Source organism: Stegostoma tigrinum, chromosome 13, assembly GCF_030684315.1.
Source record: "Stegostoma tigrinum isolate sSteTig4 chromosome 13, sSteTig4.hap1, whole genome shotgun sequence".
In the NCBI taxonomy this organism is placed as follows: Eukaryota; Metazoa; Chordata; class Chondrichthyes; order Orectolobiformes; family Stegostomatidae; genus Stegostoma; species Stegostoma tigrinum.
The window spans coordinates 19,142,747-19,162,435 of NC_081366.1; the positions used below are offsets into that span (position 1 = coordinate 19,142,747).

The following is a 19,689-nucleotide window of genomic DNA, read 5'->3' on the forward strand; positions in this document are numbered from 1 at the left end:
GATTGGAGGTTAATACAATTGAGAATCAAGCTGAATATAGAACATTTCAAAAGAGAATTAAAAGACAGTAGGAGAAGCAAAGAAAGTGTTTGAGAAAGATAGGCAGTTAACATTAAAAAGAATCCCAAAATCTTCAGGCATATTAAAAGTAAAAAGATAGTAAGAGGAGTGGGACAAATTAAGCACCAGAAAGGGAGGAGATGAGAATAGCTGAGGTAGCCAATTTACAATTTTAATTCTGTCTTCATCAGGAAAGAAGATGGTCCCAGGACATAGTGAAATAAATAGCAGGCAGATGGGAACTCTACCATTTGCAAGTCACTTCCAAGCCTCTCGCCATCCTGACTTGGTAATATATTGCCATTTGTTGTTGACGCAAAATCCCAGAACACCCTTCCTCATGATGTTACAGGTCCACCTGCAAAAAATGGCTTGGTGAATGGCTTGGAGGGGAACTCGCAGAAGGCAGCTCGCCACCTGCTTCTCATGGCGAACTAGGGATGGGCAATAAATGCTGGCCTAGCCAGTGATGCACACATCTTGTGAGTGAAGTAAAAAATAAAATTGGGCAATTTAAAATCATAAAGAAGGTGTTATTTTGGTCGCCAGTATTTAACATTGATAGAACTATAGGAACAGTTGAGATTCATGCAATGTTCATGAGGAACTGGGAGTGTAAGTTGCAGAGGTATTGGATATAACTTTCCAGTCTCCCTTAGACTCTGAGGTGTTACCAGTCAAGTAGTTAATTACAAATGATATACCTGAGTTCAGGAAAAGGTATTTTGCTAAGTCCAGCATTTACAGGTCATTCAGTTAACTTGGTGATGAAGAACCTGTAGACACAGTAATTTAGAACAAAATTAATGGACAATTGATTGTGGACAAATGCAGGCCAACCAATGCAGGACAGTTTGACAGAATGGTTATTGAAGCAATTAATATCCTGAGCTCTCTTAATGTAGGTATGGAGTATCTGAGCAAGGATGTCCTATAGAGACACTTTTGGTCTCAGCCAAAGTATAGCTTCTGGTTCTGTGCACCCATTTTTCAAAAGATATGAAGCCAATGGAGACGATGCATAAATGATTAATGAGGATAATCCTGGAGATGAGGAAATTCAGTGATGAAAGTAGGTTAGAAAAATTGAGAGTGATTTCCTTGTAAAGAGAAGGCCGAGAAGAAATTTGTTGGAGGCATTCAAAATCATAAGGGATCTGGACAGCATAGATTGGGAGAAACTGTTCCCACTTCAAGAATGTTAGGGCACAGATTTTAAGTAATTGGCAAAAGAAACAGAAGTAACACGAGGGAAACATCTTCCCATAGTGAGTGTAAAAACTCGGATTGTGTTGCCGGAAAGAATGGTGGCAACACATTTAATCAAGATATTCAAAAGGGAATTAGGAGGGAAAAGGAAATATGTGCTGAATTATAGGCATAGGTCTGGAGAAAAGCTTTTGGGTGAATTGCTCATTCAAAGAGCCAGAGCGAGCATGATGGGCTGAATGATCTCTTTCTGCACTGTAACGATTCTATGATGTGATTAAAATGAAGTTACTCTCCTTAAAGTGGGGAAGGTTAAGGGGTAAATTAATAACAATGTTTAAAGAGGGTTTTGATTGATTGAATAAGGAGAAGCTGTTTGGACTATCTGGAGGGGCAGTTGTTGACATAAGTTCTTCTTAGCTACATTCTTCCATTCATGGTTAAAAGATACCCATCATATGACAGTAATGAGGAAAATAATAAAATGAGTTCTTTGTTCAAAGATGTAGATTATAAATAGGCATAAAACAATAACTGATTTCAATAGTTTTAATAGTTGTGAAAGAATTCTTAATATGTTTCCCTTTAATACTGTCCTAATGTAACAAGTTAGAAGGAAAATTATTGTGTGAAATCTCAGGTGGAAACCGGTAAAATGTGCAATCTAGGCAAAATGCTCCTCACTTAGTGGTGATTTACAGCTGAACCTATTAAGTTAGCCTGAATGAATAAGATAAAAACAGAAAAATGGCTTGGGAATTTCACTTTTTAATGCTTTAACAGAAAGAATCCTTATCAGGAACTAAGCAAAGTGGAATTGACTGTATTCCAACAAGCCTGATAAAAATCTTCAGACTGCAATGATTCCGATTTTAGGTATCATCTGTGCTGCAGACAAGCAGCATAATGGAAGCAGCTGGCAGCTTTCTTACCTCAGTGTATAATGTCCTTTCCTCCTATCCAGTGGAACTGCTGTCAAGCTGTTCTGACACACAAAGCTCAAATGCATTTTTTTTATTTAGGATGGCTGATAAAGGAGATTTCGGTGTTTGCAAAGATGACTGTGACTCCACCAGGCAAAAGTACAAATCTCTCTAGGCCCAGATGCATTCCTTTCTTGCCAGATCAAGCATCTATTCCAGAACCAGAAAATATAAGTGGCTGTCTGTTAATAAGATCACAATGCAATGGAGTCACTAGTCTCTAATCAAAAGCCTCTACAATAGGATTTGATCCCATAACCTCTTGACTTAGTGGTGGAAGTGCTACCAATGGATCTCAACACTGAATATCCTCAATGTCTGAGCATTCATAGCCTTCTTGTCTTGGAAAGAGCCATGATGTTCTGTTTGTACAAAGTGGTTGTTCCCTTACGCCAATACTATTTCCTCTAAGTTTCGACTCTTCAACCAATGGAAACATTATGTCACATCTGTTTATTTTTAAACCCCTCTCAGACTTTAACATATTTCAATGAAGCCATCTCTCATTCTGCTAAATGGCAAGCAGCATAGGACTATTCCAATCAACCCCTGCTAAAAGCATAACGACATCATTCCAGGAATCATCGAAGTGAATCTGGTTGAGCCTTCTCTATGGCAAACATATTCCTGTCTGGTATGGACATCAAAACAGCATAAGGCATTTGGATGTGGCATCAGCCAGACTGTCTGCAATCATAGAAGGACTTCCTTATACTTTTACTCCAACTGCCTTTGCAGTAAAAGCCAAGATAGTATTCTATTTCTCAGTTGCATACTGATCTACATGGAAACTCCCTATTTCTGGTACAAACATAGTCAAATACCTCTGAACACCAAACGTTTTTATTTTTTTAATGGTGAGACATTTTTATTCAGTTTCTCTATTCTTTCCACCAAAGTGAGTTAACTAATTTCGCCACATACTACTCCATTTGCCACTTTCCTGTCTGCACACTTAGCTTGTTTGCCAGATGCCACATGACAGCCTCATGATGTCCTCTTCACAGCATACTTATCCAACTAGTTTTCTATCATCAGCACTTTCAGATATATTACATGGTCCCTTCATCTAAGTCATTATTGATTGTAAGCAGCTGAGGCCCAGCACTGATCCTTGTGACACACCAATTCTGACAGCTTGCCAAACTGAAAATGATCTGTTCATTTCTACTGTGTTCAGTTTCTTTTTTAACAAAACCTCTCAAAATGTGAAAAAAAATCATCGATGTGATAATTTTCATGACCACCTAATGCCTCGGAGTGCTTCAGAGCGTGTTTATAAATGTTGAAATGTAGTTACTGTTGTAACATAGGAAACCATACTGGCTAATATATTACCCCCAGTCACATGAGCATTGCTCTTTCAAAACAACTTTTTGCATAGCTCTTTATGGAATGCTATTTGAACTTTTCTTAGCAACCCTGAATTTGTTGTATCACTGTTGAACTTTCACTCTATCTGTTCGAATAGTCATGCTTTAATTTACTATGCTTTTCATCTGTTTCTCCCAAGTGACCATAAACAACTTTCAACACATTCACTTTCAACATTGAAATAAAGACATGTTTCACCTTTTTCCAATAGTAATGATTGATGTGGTACTGCCTAGGAGATGTCACTACAAGATAAAAAGCTTCAGAAATTAATGGTAATTTGCTGATGTGGATTGGGAATTAGTTGAATGCACAGACGTAAGATGATTCTAGTAGATTTGGATCTTCTTGGAGACCAGTTATCATCAGTCAGAAGACACACAACACCAGACTATAGTCCAACAAGTTTTCGGAGCCCTGCTCCTTCATCAGGTGAAGTGACAAAGCAACAGCATTCCAAAAGCTTGTGATTTCAATTAAACCTGTCGGACTATAACCTGGTGTCAAGTGACTTCTTGACCTTGTCCACCTGGTCCAACATTGGCATCTATACATAATGGCCAAATATAAAGCAACTAGATTTCAGGATGTAATAAAAATAGAAAATGCTGTAAATCTTCAGTAGAAAAACAGAGCTAAAGTTCAGATTACTGACCTATTCTGGTGAAAGGTCATCAGTCTGAAAGATTACCTCTGTTTCTTTCTCCACAAATGCTACTGAGCCATTCCAGCAATTTTTGATATCAAATTTTCAACATCCACTGTATACTGCTTTTCAGTTTGATTTTGAGTGCTTTTTTTCTGATGCTTGTTTGGTAAAGTCAAAGAACAGACACAAGACTTTTTAATAGCAGGTCGAATGTAACTTTACATGTGTCTGTCTTTCCCCTAACCAACACTAAGTGTCCCTACAGTCTTTCTTGATGTAAACTCCAGGTATTTAATCAATATCCTTCACCTGTATATCCTTAAGTTGATAATATAAGTAACGTACCATTAACAATAATGTATCCACAAGATAGTTCATTATTAAACAAAGCATTCCATTTTATCTTTGTACAGGTCATTAGTTAGGTGTCAGCTGCAATACTGCATCCATTTTAGTCTGTTCACATGCTGGGAGTTATTGAAGCACTGGAGAAGTTCAAGTGGAAGACCACATAATAAATTCCCAATTTAAAAAATCTAATGACCCAAACAGGCTCAATGAATAGTGCAGACGTAATTTGATGGAGGTTTAAAAATAGTGGGGGGATCAGGTAATTGTGTGTAGAGCAATTATTTCCACTGAATTCAGAAGACTGAGGATCACATTCACAACATATATTGTGGGTTTTAGATGGTTCTTTTCTCTGAGAATAATCTCATGTGAACCAGATTGGCAATTCATGCGGTGAATACTGCCAATTTACTGTATTTCCTTATGTGGAAGCTGAACCTGACTTCAGTACGGCAGGAGAGCACATTATTTAAGAAGCAAAGTGACTTGTAAATCAAACTGACCATGATCTACTCAGAGCGTTCTTCAACAGCACCTTCCAAACCTCTGATCCCTACCGCCCATAGTGGCTTGGGTAGTAGATGCACAGGTAGATGCCATCACCTTCAAGTCCCTTCCTAATCTCACACCATCCTGACTCACAATAAAATCATTATTCCTTCACTGTCAATAAGTTAATACCTGATACTCCCTTTCTTATTCTGCTCTGTGTTCCTACACAAGAACTGCAGCTGTTCAACAAGACAGCTCACCACCAACTTCCCCATGCTAATTAGGGATGGACAACAAATGCTGGGAGGTATTTTTCAGGCATGGTTTCCCCTTATTAACCTGCGGTTTTCATCTGATCATTTACCAGGAGGTCACATGATTGTGATTTTTTTTTGGCATGTAGCCACACAATTGCATAAACCTGTAGGCCCGGGCTCTATGGATACGTAGGTATTTTCTTGTCTGCCATTTTCATGTTTTCTGAGCTATAAGAATGCCTCATCTTGATAGCTATAATTGCAGCTGTTAAAAAAAACAAGCTCTTTGACTTATTTCACCTTGTACTCATCCTTTCTAACTTTTCTGATGAGATGCCTATCATAAAATAAATGTCAGTCATTTCTGTGACAATAAAAGTGTGCCCATGCACGTGACCAAAATAAAATGTATCTATTATCTGGTATAAACCAAATACATGATCTTGTTCAGGCATCCCTATCCTATGGGACATGACAAACATAGCCACAGTTTTCTGCCATTAGCTGCAGCCAGAAACCAGAAATTGCCATTGCTACATGTCGTAATAAACTTTGCCTTGGGTAACATTGCCCATTGCAGAACTTCATTCACCATAATGAAATTGAATACCTGGTAGAGCATATAACAAGTGACTGTTGATTGTTTTATATAGTTATCTGAGAGTAATTGCATGGTGAATGGTGATTGGGAAATTCATCCTGCTCTAGACACTCATCTCTGCCCTGAGGTTGCAGGTAATGCATAAGTAGGACACAATCCTGAAGAGTTTTATTTCACCAGATGACTTAAGTGAGCCAGTTACCAGACATTAATTAAACATTGCTACGTGGCAATTAACATTCATGCCACACAAGGGTGCCAGCCACAACCACCTCCAAAGAGAGAGAATAAAACGTTCTCCCCTTCACATTCAGTGGCATTATCATCACTGAATGCTCTACTGTCATTAACCTCATGGTTAGTATTGACCGGAAACTGAACTCGTCCAGTCATTTAAATACTGTTAACTCAGTAACAGGTCAGAAGCTAGAATTCTGTGCAGACTATCTCATCTGCTGATTCCCTGCTGACTCCCAAATCCACCATACACAAGGCACAAGTTAGGAATCTGATGGAATAATCTCCCTGTGCCTGGCTGAGTGCAGCTCTAGCAACACATAAGAGATTGAACACTGATGATGCAACCAGCTGGATTGGCACTCCGTCAATTACCTGAAACATTCAATGCCTCCACTATCAATGCACAGTACCAGCCTTGTGTACCATGTATTAAATGTCATGGTGTAGCTCATCAAGGCTCCTTTGACAGCATCTTCCAAGCCTGTGACCTCAACCACTTAGAAAAACAGGTAGCAAATGTTTGGGAGCCCTGCAAGTTCCCTTCCAAGTCACACAGTATACTGATGTGGAACTGAATCACCCATTCCCTCAATGTCCCTTCCTAATAGCACTGTGGGTACACCTAGACCACATGAATGCAGCAATTCACGAGGGTCACCATGACCGTATCAGGGCAATTAGGGATGGGCAACAAAACTGACCAAGATGTGACAACTGAAATCCTGTGAAAATAATACTGTAATAAATGGCTAAGTTTTGTCAGAGTAAAAGGCGGCATGCTCTGCCCTTATTAATAATGATTGTTTTAGTTCCTAGCTATATTTCCATTAATAATCATGCACCTTTCATTGACTGGAATTTTATGTACTTTTTGAAAATGTATTAAATTATGTTATAGAACTGTGGAGCAAATGTGATTAGTAAGCTGCCCTTTCACCCTGGTTGGTCTAAACTAACAGATTGAAAGCATCAATTTCACTAACAGTCGTAAGCAACCATCTGCAGTGACCCAGTTTTGGGTGGCAGGTGATCAGCATAAAAACAGCACCATTTTGGTGGTCAATCAATAGTCTTTCTAAGTGAAGTAACTGGGTTGGCTGGTTTGGGAAATTGAAATATCAGGCTCGGTAACAGAGGGTTGCCCTCATAGTTTGGAAGTCGTGATAATTGTTGCGGTAGAATTCATGCCACTGTGCTTTACATCTAAATCCGCTCTGATGAAGGAGTGATCAATTTGACAAGGTCCCTCTGAGTTCATGTTAAATTGATTGGTGTGTTTCTGTTAGTCGTAGTAACAAGTTTCTAGGGAATTGTTTCTATTTCTCATTTCCTCTGTGAAAAGTTATAAAGGTCATTTTTACAGTTTTTAACATCCTCTGTCAAGTCGATCAAAATGGCAGGTGGAGTGTGACAGCACCCTTAAGGGTCGCATCTTCCCCCAGCAACTCCCCAGGCCCTGTTTTGTAAATTAGATGTTCCCACCGTTAGGGCTAGCCTCAATGTATGCAACCTCTCTACCTGATCCCTTCTCTTCACAGATTAACAGAATTGTTATGGCATAGAAGGAGGCCATTCAGCCCACTGTGTCCCCAGTGGTGCTATTACTTAGTGCCAATCTCCTGTCTTATACCCATATCGCTGCACATTATTTCCAGCCAAGTAATCATCTTGAATGTTTTAATTGATCCTGCCTCCATCACACTTCCAGACTGTACACTCCACACCCTCAGCATATACTGTGGGAAAAACACTTTTCTAACATTATTGCTGCTTCATTTGCAAATCACTTTTAAATCTGTACCTTTGTGGTTTATTTTTAAGTGGGGACACATTTTCCTTTTCTCCACTTACATTGTAAATAACAGAAGACTTTTACATTGCTTAAAAACCAGGCACCTAATTGATTCATGCTGCTATGATTTTGACTAGTGTTTCCAATCTGCAGGTACTTTGCAGTATGTCCTCCCTGCAGTTCTGAGTCTTGGGACATCTCTATACATCAAGGAGGAAGCTGTACCAAGCCTTCCGCCTGTATCCCATGCCCCAATTCTGTGATGCCTGTATTTATCTGGCCCTGGGCTCTGGAGCTTAGAATCAGAGAACTGCTAGTACTCTCAGTCCGAGGCACTGCTAATCACTGACATTGTTTGGACCTACAAACCCATCATTAGGATTGTCTGGCAACTTCCTGAGGTGAGACCTTCACTTTGGAGAGGGGGTAGAAACCATACCACCTGAAAAGGCCTGCTTCTGGTGTTAGATGTGCTGGTTAATATTGATAACCTGGCCTTTCTTTTACAATGTGTTAAGCTAAAACTTTTGTTTCTTATTCAGGTTCCCAAAGCATTTGTAAATGAAAGCATTTGAAACACGCAGCAGTTCGACTTTGCTGTAAGTACTACAATTGATAAGTGGGAGGAAAATCTCTCTTATTTACTTTATTAATGGTATGAATGACAAGTGAAAAACAATAATGTAATGGAGAGGAGACTGTCGAATGTTGCTTGTAGCTTCTATTTTTTTTAAGTTCCTTCTGTTGAAAGGAAATTTTCCGCTTTAATTTCTATCTGTGGAATGTGGATTATTTTGGCTTCCTCTTTGATGTATAGAGATGTCCCAAGACTCAGAACTGCAGGGAGGACATACTGCAAAGTACCTGCAGATTGGAAACACTAGTCCAAATCATAGCAGCATGAATCGGTTAGGTGCCTGGTTATTAAGCAATGTAAAAGTCTTCTGTTATTTACAATGTAAGATTAAACACTTGTATACATCAAGATATATCATATACAATACAGCATGCTGATGTTGATTTCTGCTTTGCTTCCTGGATGTAAGCTGATATATATTTTAAAAAGTCAGTGATGGAAGCCTCCCAATATTCATTTGTCATTCGTTTGACTTTGCTATTAATGCAGCAGTGCTATGGATCAAGAGTATCTTAGTGTCTGCTGAGAATAGACCCCCTAACATACACAGGATGAAACTTGACCAAGAGAAAATTGCATCACACAGGCTGTGAGCTGCTGAGGTAGAAATCATATCCTGTAAACTTTTAGTCAAATGAAACTTGAGGTGCTGAGTTAACCTTCTTCAGAGCAGTTAACTCTCTGCCAGCTTCAAATGTTTCCTACATTGAAGAGAATACTTAGTTTACATTTTGAATTCAGCATTTAGATACTCTCCCAATTTCACTAGTTACTAAGTCTTTTGAGAGAACTTGTTTGAGAGGAAATTAATTGCTGAGTGCTTAACTACAATCCTGTATAAAGCCGCATGAAAAGCTCATCTTTACCTGTGCTAAGACACTAGCTGCAAAAACAAAAATACTTCTTCACATTGAGTTGGAGGGACTGCAGAATAAACAGAGGAGATAATTGCAGTGTGAAAATCAATCCTTTCGGGCAACTTTTGTTGGTTAAAAATTCAAATGAATGGAACCCTTTCATTGCTACACCATACTCGACAAATGGACAATCAAGAACAACATCCTGCACTTGTATGGCAGGGGTCAAAACAATTTTATTTCAAGGACTATTCTTAAAATTTTCTGAAGTTCTTCATTTTGGTTCTGGGGGACTATGTTTTCATTCTCACGAACTCATTTATTAGGTGATGCAGTCACACAGTAACAATTTCTTCTGTATTAGTGTTGTGTGAGACATTTGAACCTGCTCAGAAACAGATTTACAGGGATTCATTAATATCCTCAATTATCAAACTTCCATTAAACTGAAAGCTAAGGAAAGTATAACACCCTAGACACCACCACAGTTAAATTGGTTCAGAACAGCAGGCATGAATTAACAACAAAAGTTATCCTTTCTTCATAAAATATTAGCTCTTAAACATTTATGTGCTAAAGCTAGAGATTCTGCATTCATTTTCAGTGAATTCATTGTCTAAATTGCCTTAAGTTTTCCGGATTCACAGTTGACTCCCACTGCGCACCCCCATCATGTTCACTCCTAACAATTTGAAGCTGCTCTCCATTGTCCCCAAACCTTACAGTTTTCTTCTCATCCATGATGTTGCCACCTTCATTTTCTGTACTGCAGCCTCCTCCTCCACTCATCTCCACTAGCCCCCAGCAATGCAACTTCAACGAGCAGCATGCTGGCTCAGTGCTTAACACTGCTACCTCAAAGCAACAGGGACCCAGGTTCGATTCTAGCTTTGGGCAACTGTCTGTGTAGAGTCTGCACATTCTCCCTATGTCTGCATGGGGTTTCCTGAGGGTGTTCTGGTTTCTTCCCACTGTCCAACAGGTCAGGTAGATCAGCCATGGTTAAATTGTCTGTAGTGTTGAGGGATGTGAGGTCTAGGTGAATTAGTCGTGGTAAATGTGGGATGATAGGCTGGGTCTGGGCGGGAGGCTGTCAAAGAGTTGATGCAGACTTGATGGGCTGAATAGTGTATTTCCACACTGCATGGATTCTATGAACCAGTCCTGCCTTGTATCCTCCAACTTTCCCATCTCCCACCCGCTTACTGCCTTCTTCCCCTCTCCTCACTGGAAACTCCTTTATCTTTGTTCCTCTTGCAGCCTTCTTCCTCACTGTCATCCCTTTTTCCAGCACCTCTTTCCATCCCTACAAAGGCCCCTGCGTAATCCTGGATCCAGCCAGAAGACCTTCCAGCTGATGGAGCTCCTGAACCTCAAAGACAGACAGACCAGCCTCGTAAGTGCCATCACCCATCCTGGTGGACAATACCCACTCGCCCTGCAAAAGGTAGCTCTGGCCTGTAAACAGGCTTCTTGAGCTACCTTTAGTCCCTTACAAATCTCCCATAGCCACTACTTACTTTCTTAACTGCTTATTGCTCCTTCAACCACATGTGGTTACCTACCTTTGTTTGTTTTTGTGGGTCGGGTCAACAGTAAGGAGCAGATTTAAATTGATGCTGTTGATTCTACTTAAGGGGTCAACTTTTCTCTGATCAGTGTCATTTCACCTCGCCTACCTCATCCTATTACGAACATGAAATTTTCCCAGGTGATTTCAGGAGCAAATCAGTCTAATTTTATGTTTTGTTCCCTAGTACCTGAGCATAACACGGCTCAGTGTTTTACCAGAGTGCTTTAAAACAAATTTTTGCTTAGTCCCAGAAGAAGCATCAAATTGAATCACAGAATCCTTCCAGTGTGGAGGAAGGCTATTTGGCCTATCAAGTTCACACTGACCCTCCAAAGAGCATCACACCCTGACCCACCCTCCATCTCATCCTGTAACCCTGTATTCCCTGTGACCAATCCATCTAATCTACATCATAAAATTTGAGGCTGGATGAACACAGCAGGCCCAGCAGCATCTCAGGAGCACAAAAGCTGACGTTTCGGGCCTAGACCCTTCATCAGAGCTCTGATGAAGGGTCTAGGCCCGAAACATCAGCTTTTGTGCTCCTGAGATGCTGCTGGGCCTGCTGTGTTCATCCAGCCTCACAATTTATTATCTTGGATTCTCCAGCATCTGCAGTTCCCATTATCACCCAATCTACAACTGCCTGGACATTATGGGCAATTTAGCATGGCCAATCCACTTAATCTGCATACCCTTCGTCTGTGGGAGGAAACCAGAGCACCTGAAGGAAACCCATGGGGAGAATGTGCAAACTCCACACAGTTACCCAAGGGTGGAATCAAACCCTGGGTCCCTGGCATTGTGAGGCAGCAGTTCTAACCACTGAGCCGCCGTATCATCTGAAGAAGTGTTAGCTAGATGACCAAAAGGCTGCTGAAAGGGATAGGTTTTACGGAGGGCCTTAAATGAGAAATGAGAGGTAGATGCATGGAGATTTTGAACGCAGAGTGCCTTGGTATCTGACAGTAAGGCTTCTGGGTGGTGAAACAATTAAAGTTGATGTTAAATAAACCAAAATCAGAGCACTTCAGGTACCTTGGTAAATCCAAGGTAAATTAAGCAAGATTAAAAATGATATAAGGTACAGAAACAGACTATTAAGCTCCACCAGTCCATGCATTTGAAACTATAATTTATTCTTTTCTATTTCTTTCTTCCTCATATGATCATTTTGCTACCCAATAAATAGATTCATGCTGTTTTGCCACTCCCTGCGGTGGAGAGTTCCATTTTCCTACCACTTAATGAGTGAAGAAATTTTCAGTCTAAGTGACTACCTAATATTGATGACATCAAGTTATTTTGTTTTCCACAAGAGGAGATATTTTCTTTATATCTTCACTGTCAAAACTGTATCTTTCATTGTGTCTTTCAATTTTGAACTATTTGAGGGAATTTTTCAAAATCTTTGCCTCATTTAGCAGAGTGGTAACTGTCTCAAGATGGAGGTAATAATGTTATGCTTCCTAAATACGACTTCCATTTGCAAAAGGCCAACTGTCTGGTGTCCAAAGGAGCTGTTTCTTCAGGTAGTCATTCCAATTTTAAGGTGGAAATCAGAGCACTGAGGAGCACATGAGATCTTAATTTTCCTCACGGCTGACACCTCTTCGCCTAAATTAGCCCCCCTGATTGGCAACCAGAAAAGCCCAAAAGTCGCGAGTGCCTAAATAACTTGTCAGCAAAAATAAAATTATACAGTGCTTTTATAAATTCTAGGCTCCAAAGTTTCCCATTTAATTTTCTAACTCCTTCATTGTTCATCCTCATGGAGATTCTGTACTATTATTAGATGATCGAAGATTCAGACTATCTTGCTGAGTTCAAAATGTTTGGAGAATATTAGAGGTATTAAATGAGCTTCTTTGGCTGCTAAATGTTACAACACATGGGAGTTGAGAGCCTTGGGGATGAATTGCTGTTATTAACAGAATAAATTGATATCTGGCGAGGAGTTTATAGTTGGTAACCTAATTGATTCAGAATTTACATGTATAATATGGAATACCCTGGAATGAAAGGCTGTCTTGTGATAAAAGATTTTGGATAGTTCCTATACACAGAAAAATTGATTGCGAGGAATGATTACACTGTGGTAATTTAATTGAGGAGCTTTTCCACTTCGACTTCTGTAAGCTTTCTATGTTTTGCACCATTCTTGCTTGAGCTGCCAATAATTCTGTACACTTTGACACTAGAAGATGCAATTGGGGATGTGAGTATAGTTTCTTCATTTTCTACAGAGTGGTGACAGGCCTTCAGTCAATGCTTCAACATAATAGCATATCTACAAGCAAGAGGTCATGGTATGGACCATTGCTGTAATGCATCTAAAATCTGTTGTTTTGGAACACAATGTATTGCCCACTGCCAGAGTGCTGATTCTAATAGCAGTTGATCAACTGTATAAATTATCTCCAGGATATAGGATGTAATGAGACAGGAACACAAGAGCAGATATTGGGATATTAGAGCAACTATTCAGGTATTTTTAACAGCTTGTTAGAAAGTGAACTACTTCAAAATTGCAAGGATAGAAACAGTGTGGTATGCCTTGAGATTAAAGCAATGGAAAGAAGCCTTTTTGAAGAAAAAGCAAAATCGTGGGATCTGAGAGTTGCTGGTCTCATCAACATTTATCATTGGGGTTTGTGGAGACAATTAGGCCGAATGAACCTTACTGTTGTTATTTGGTTTGGTACTTCTCTGGGAACTGAGAGAAGCATCTTTTGACAGTCACTTGATAGTATGACTGTAAAATGGGGAGAAATGAATCCCCTGGAAGCTGGACATATGTTGTACTGGTTCTTGGGAAGAATATTATTCTGAGGAACATGGGTGTAAAGTGAAACTGCACCATAGGGCTTTCAATCATGTTAAAAAGGCAAAGAGGGGATACCACTCCTGTAATGATGAGTTGTCTACAAAATGTCTTTAGTCTTTGTGACTTTTAGTTTATTCATAATGGTAAAAGTGAAAAATTCCCTTATATTGACTTTGGTGGCCAGTCCTGAGCAGAAGTTTCCTCTAATTAAACGTTGAGGACTGAAGACACTGATTTTGGTTCATGTTCCAGACTCAATTCCCTGTTTATCAATTATCCCTCTCTGTGGCAATAATCTGCGATAAAGCCAACCTGTTCACAGCCAAGTTGTCACATCTGATCCTGAGAGGAAATTCTGACACCATATTTGAAGCACTCCATAAGACCCACCTCTTTTAGTTTGATCACCAGATCTAATATCTCTGATGTGGCTCATTGTCATACTTTGTTTTGTAATGCTTCTGTGAAGCACCAAGGGACATTTCATTAGATTAAAGTTGCTGTGTAATTATAAGTTGTTGATGTGTATAAAGCTTTGAAGATGGGTTTAATTTCACCTGAACTATAATGTTTGATCAGCGTCAGTGGATGATTCCTAATGAGATATGCTGGATCTTGTAACTCTCTACGTGTAAGAGGTCTTTCTGGAACATAGTGCTGATAGCACTTGTTGCGATATGTTATTACTGCAAATGTGTGTACAATTGTGACTGGTTTTACAAGGAGAAGGGATGGGCACACTTATTCATATGTTGCTTTTTCTGTTCCATAGTTTGACCAAAAGCACACAATAACAAGATAGAACAGGACACTTCTGCAATTCTATTCAGCAGTGTTCAGCCCTTCCTCAGTAATCACTTTGGCTAATTTATCACTGGCCATCTATGATTTAACTTGTATTTCTTCCTCAAATGCTAGACAGTACATCATGAAGGCTGCAGGAAATGCATTTGGAGCAAACTGTGGCTTGTTGATAATGCCAAATTAGAAAGCATGTCTAAGTGTGAAAAAGACTGTAGAAGGTCCCAGTGATGCACCGTCAGGTTAATGGAGTGTGTAGATAAAGATGACAGTTCAATACAGAAAAATGTTATACAGTACAATTTGGGAGAAGGAACACTGAAATGAAGTTTACCATAAACTGATATTTTTAAAAGAATGGAAAGACAAGGGGTTCTAAAGAGTGCAGATGCATCATACAAAACTTTAAACTCGCAATCCGACAAGAAATTAAACAGCCCAATTCACTGCCCAATTCATTTCAATGGAAAGTAAATTGGATGGGCTGTAAAACTGAGAGTGAAACTCCTTCTCACCATTCCTTTCCCTGGGCAACTTAAAGTAAAATTCCCCTCAAAAAATTTAAAAAGAATGTAAACAGGAAAGGTTGTAAGGAGGCTTACGATATTCAGGAGTTTCCTATAGAAACACATTGAACACAAAACGAAGAAGCATAATTGAGTGCTATGTGGCTCAAACCACAGGCTGGTATTGAAATCTGAGTGACCGACTAAAAAAAATTGAAACATTGAAAGGATGTGGTGAAGAATCACTAAAGTATCTGGAATGAAAAGTGATAGTTGTGAAGAAAAGTGTACATTGGAGCTTAGAGCTTTATTTAGTGGATCAGAAAAAGATTTTGTGGTAATTTAGTGAAGTATTTACAAAATATTGGGCTTAAGAGCTATGATGATATATACAGTTTATGCAGCTTAGTATCAATTACTGTATTGGGATTTGTAAAGAGAGGACAATACATGTTAATTGATGTGGAGTTAATATGTAAGATTGGGACACACTGGCTTTGTGATGGAGGAATTGGTGATTAATTGCCTCGGCATCCATTGAGAATTAATAAAGTAGATCTTCCAATCAAAGAGCCGATCTCAGTGTTCAAATGTTATGGAGCACTCATGTCAATTTGTTTGCTTTAACATGCAGTGCTTACTGGATAGGGTTGTTATGCTGTTTGTGGCATTGCTTAAAGTTTTAGAGAAAGCACATTAGCTTTGCCGCTGATGTTGCCCAGTCTGAAGTCTTTGATTTTTTTCCAAGCAGCCCCTAGCTTGTCATAGTTAATCACCAAGGCTTTGTTGCAGCATGACTTTACGTCAAAAATATAAAGGGTTTCCTGTTTCCTTTGTCAAAATGCTACTTGAAGCCAATAGGGAGTAAAGGTTTGAAAAAATTCAAATCACAAATATTTATTATTGGTTTGGAAAGGTTAGGCAGCTTGTCCGAAGAATGGATTTTTCTTTCCCCTGCAGAAATGTAGATTTTGAAATTTGTGAAGTACTTTCTTCCCAAAAAAATATTATTCATCATGGGAGGTCAGTGAACAGCAATTAGTATTTGAAAGCACTGAGAGAAATTAAACTTTAACTAGCCTTCCGCTCTGTAAAGTTCACCTATGGTGCATGAAAATGCATTTTAACATATGTTCATGATTGAGTAAACTATCAAGTGACATTGGAAAACATTGTTTTAAACAGAAAAAAATGCATATTTACCCAAAGCAGAAATAGAATGCATAATAATAGATTCAACAATAGCGGATTCATTGAATGCAAGCAAGAGAAAAACTGGACTTTGAGATAACAAGGTGTAGAGCTGGATGGACACAGTAGGCCAAGCAGCATCAGAGGAGCAAGAAGGCTGACGTTTCGGGCCTAGGCCCTTCTTCAGAAGAAGACCTTTCTGAAGAAGGGCCTAGGCCCAAAATGTTAGCCTTCCTGCCCCTCTGATACTGCTTGGCCTGCTGTGTTCATCCAGCTCTACACCTTGTTATCTCAGATTCTCCAGCATCGGCAGTTCCTACTATGTCAAAAGCTAGACTTACTCTTGTTTGGCATGTTCACTGATCTTTGCTTCTCTTTTGATCACCGCTGAATCTAACACTGGACAAGTTATATACCAAAATGAAACATGTCTTGACAGACCTTACATCTTAGTTTTGCGATTTGGTTACCGTGGTGATCAATCACTGAATATTGAGGCTGCCAAAGTGTTTCCCAACAAAAATTAAAGATTATTGAACACAAAAAGAAAGAAATGCAAATTACTTTATCCCATCCAAGAATGAATTGAAATTGCCTTATTATAAATCTCTGAAATAAAGCCTCAGATTCTTTTACACTCAGTTATAACTTTATAGAAAAATAAATCAAAAGAATTGCGGATGCTGAAAATCAGAAACACGATTGGAAATTGTTAGAAAATCTCCATTCTGAAGAATGGTCTGTGGACCCGAGGCATTAACTTTGATTTCTCTCCACAGATGCTGACAGACCTGCTGAGATTTTCCATCAAATTCTGTTTTAGTTTACAACTTTATAGACTTCAGTGAAGTGTTACCCAGGTTTCTAGCTTAAAGTTTGCTATTCAGTGGAGCAGCTGTACTTTGGTTTCTTTCTAGAAAACTTCTGCATTCATTCACTGCTGTCTTCTTCATTTACTGTCTTTTCATGTGACCCTTACATAGATTGTTAGCACACCTCTCTTATTCCTGAACATGGATTCCTTGAGCTCCCCTTCTATAGCCTTCTGTTTTCAGAGCTTTCTCTCACTGACATTAAACCCGAAAGACTTATTTTCTTCTGTGTGACTTCTGCAGATTGCTAAACAGCACTGTTGCTCTTACAGGCTTTTTCTCCCTAAATCACTCTGTATCTAAAAGAAATGTGCTCATTCATTCATAGGTAGCTTCTTCAAGGTGGGCATCCTTATTTCAAGGATCCCCACCTTGAAGAAGTTGTCCTCCTTCCTCCCAAAAGACCTCACTGGATCTCTCTCCCACTGCAACCGTTTGGTAACTCCAAGGATGTTCATTCATTCGTGCTGATTTATGATTCTCTCTTTCTGATTGAAAACTGTTTCTCGTTGAAACTGTCTTTGTTTCCCTGTGTTCGAGGGTATTTTGTTGGTGTTCAACTGCCAATATTTTCCAATAAATGTGGAGCTGGAAAATCACAGTTGGTTAGACAACATCCTTGGATACTTTTCTGACTGGCTGTGCTTTCCCAGCACTAGATTTATTGACTCTAGCTTCCAGCATCTGTAGTACTTACTATCCCCGAACCAATAGATTCCCTCTCTTCTATCCTGGTCTTTTTCTAAAACACCAAACCATTAACTACAAGAGATGATTTTGAAGGCCTCATTTAAATGCATGTAAGCATATCTCCAGGCATCCCAGTACCATTCACAGAACTCAAAAAAGAAACTTAAGTTCTTCCCTTCTTTACCCCACACAATATGGAACTATCAATCATTCTTAAAGCTATATATAGTTCTGTCCAATTTAGAATACAAATATCCAACTGAAAATGCTAATACATTGTGAGCATCATGAATGTTACCTGCCATTTTACAGCAGAACTCTGGATTGTTGTCCAAGTTCTGTTTCATTGCTGGAAGATTTGGGAACACCAAAAACAGCAGACACTAGGCAAAGCTAAACAGTTCCACTCTCAGTGAAATAGAACAAAGCAGCTGCATGATGGCACTGCTGAGGCTGCAATAACCCTTTAGTACTGCATTGAAATCCTTGCCAAAAGAATATATAACATTTTGACTGAGTGGTAAGAATTTTACTGCTGAACCAGCAATTCCTGCTGCATTTTCAGAAGGAGAGGTAAATGTGCTTCTTGGTTTCTGGATGTTGTACCATCCTTTGATAGATGCACTGAGCCACATCATGTAACTGCAGATGCTACACATCATGCTGTAATGGTTTCCTGGTCCTTAGATCATCCTTTAAAAGGAGCTTGGCTGTGTGGGGGGCATATTGTATTACCAAGAAACACTGACGTTGTTAGGCAGCCCCTCAGGTCTGGGGATTGTTTGAGAATAGGTCCATATTGAGGTGTGTGAAACAAATTTGATCCCTTTCTAGAGTGAATCCAGGGATAAGACCCTCCAGCACACTGGTCTTCAATTACAGCATGAGAGAAATGGTGACTCTGCTTCTGCCACTAAGGCACTGTTTCAGATGGCTGTGTGTGCATCCTCATAGCAAACACATCTTTGAAATAGCCATACAGCAAAAACAGTGGACTTGAGACATACATGAACTGTTCCATACTCAATGGATCGAAACAAAACATCTGCATAATGGCACTTGAGTGAACATTGTAATTCTCCATGCATGTGTCCAAAACTTACAGTATGTTATAAATTTTTTTTATTATGGTTTACATGAAGACATCAGTTGCATGAAGAAAATCTTTCTGTGGTGATGGCCAACTAGCACTTGTTCTATCCTTCCTTGAATGTGCAGTTCGTCAGTGTTTTACTTGGTTCTTCTTCACCTTTACTCACTGAAGCCCCCAGTTTGGTTGCAGCTGAGCTGACAACTCACTCAATCTGGAGTAGCTATGGGTATCCATAATGCTGTTGCGATGGGCCAAGCCATCATATCAGAAGAAAGAAAAGTGGAAAAAAGTTAATATATTGACCATCGTGGAATCCATTTAAATGGATGTTGCTCTGTGCAATTTAAGATTTTGCATTACAGAATGAGTAAGATGATTCAGGAAATAGAAACATAGAATTTTACTGTGTGCAGGAAGACCATTCAACCCATCATATCTGTATCAGCGCCTGAAAAAGCTTACCAGTTAGGGCGGGAGAATGGGACTATGTCTGTAGCCCTCTAACATAATCATTTACAAATAGAGATCAACTCTCTTTTGAAACCTCCTATGGAATCCTCCTCCACTCTTCTCCCAGGCAGCACATTCTAAATCCGAATAACTCTCTGAGTAAAGAAGCTTCTCTTCATCTCAC

The 19,689-nt window shown here is 39.4% G+C and overlaps 1 protein-coding gene across 1 annotated transcript in view; it reads left to right on the plus strand.

The window, feature by feature from the left end:
- LOC125458215 (teneurin-2-like) overlaps window positions 1–19,689 on the plus strand; it is a 2,666,206-nt gene that overhangs the window by 176,320 nt on the left and 2,470,197 nt on the right. The window contains exon 4 of the mRNA XM_059650601.1: window positions 8,551–8,607. The gene's annotated coding sequence lies outside the window, so the exon portion shown is untranslated. The remainder of the gene's footprint in view (window positions 1–8,550; window positions 8,608–19,689) is intronic.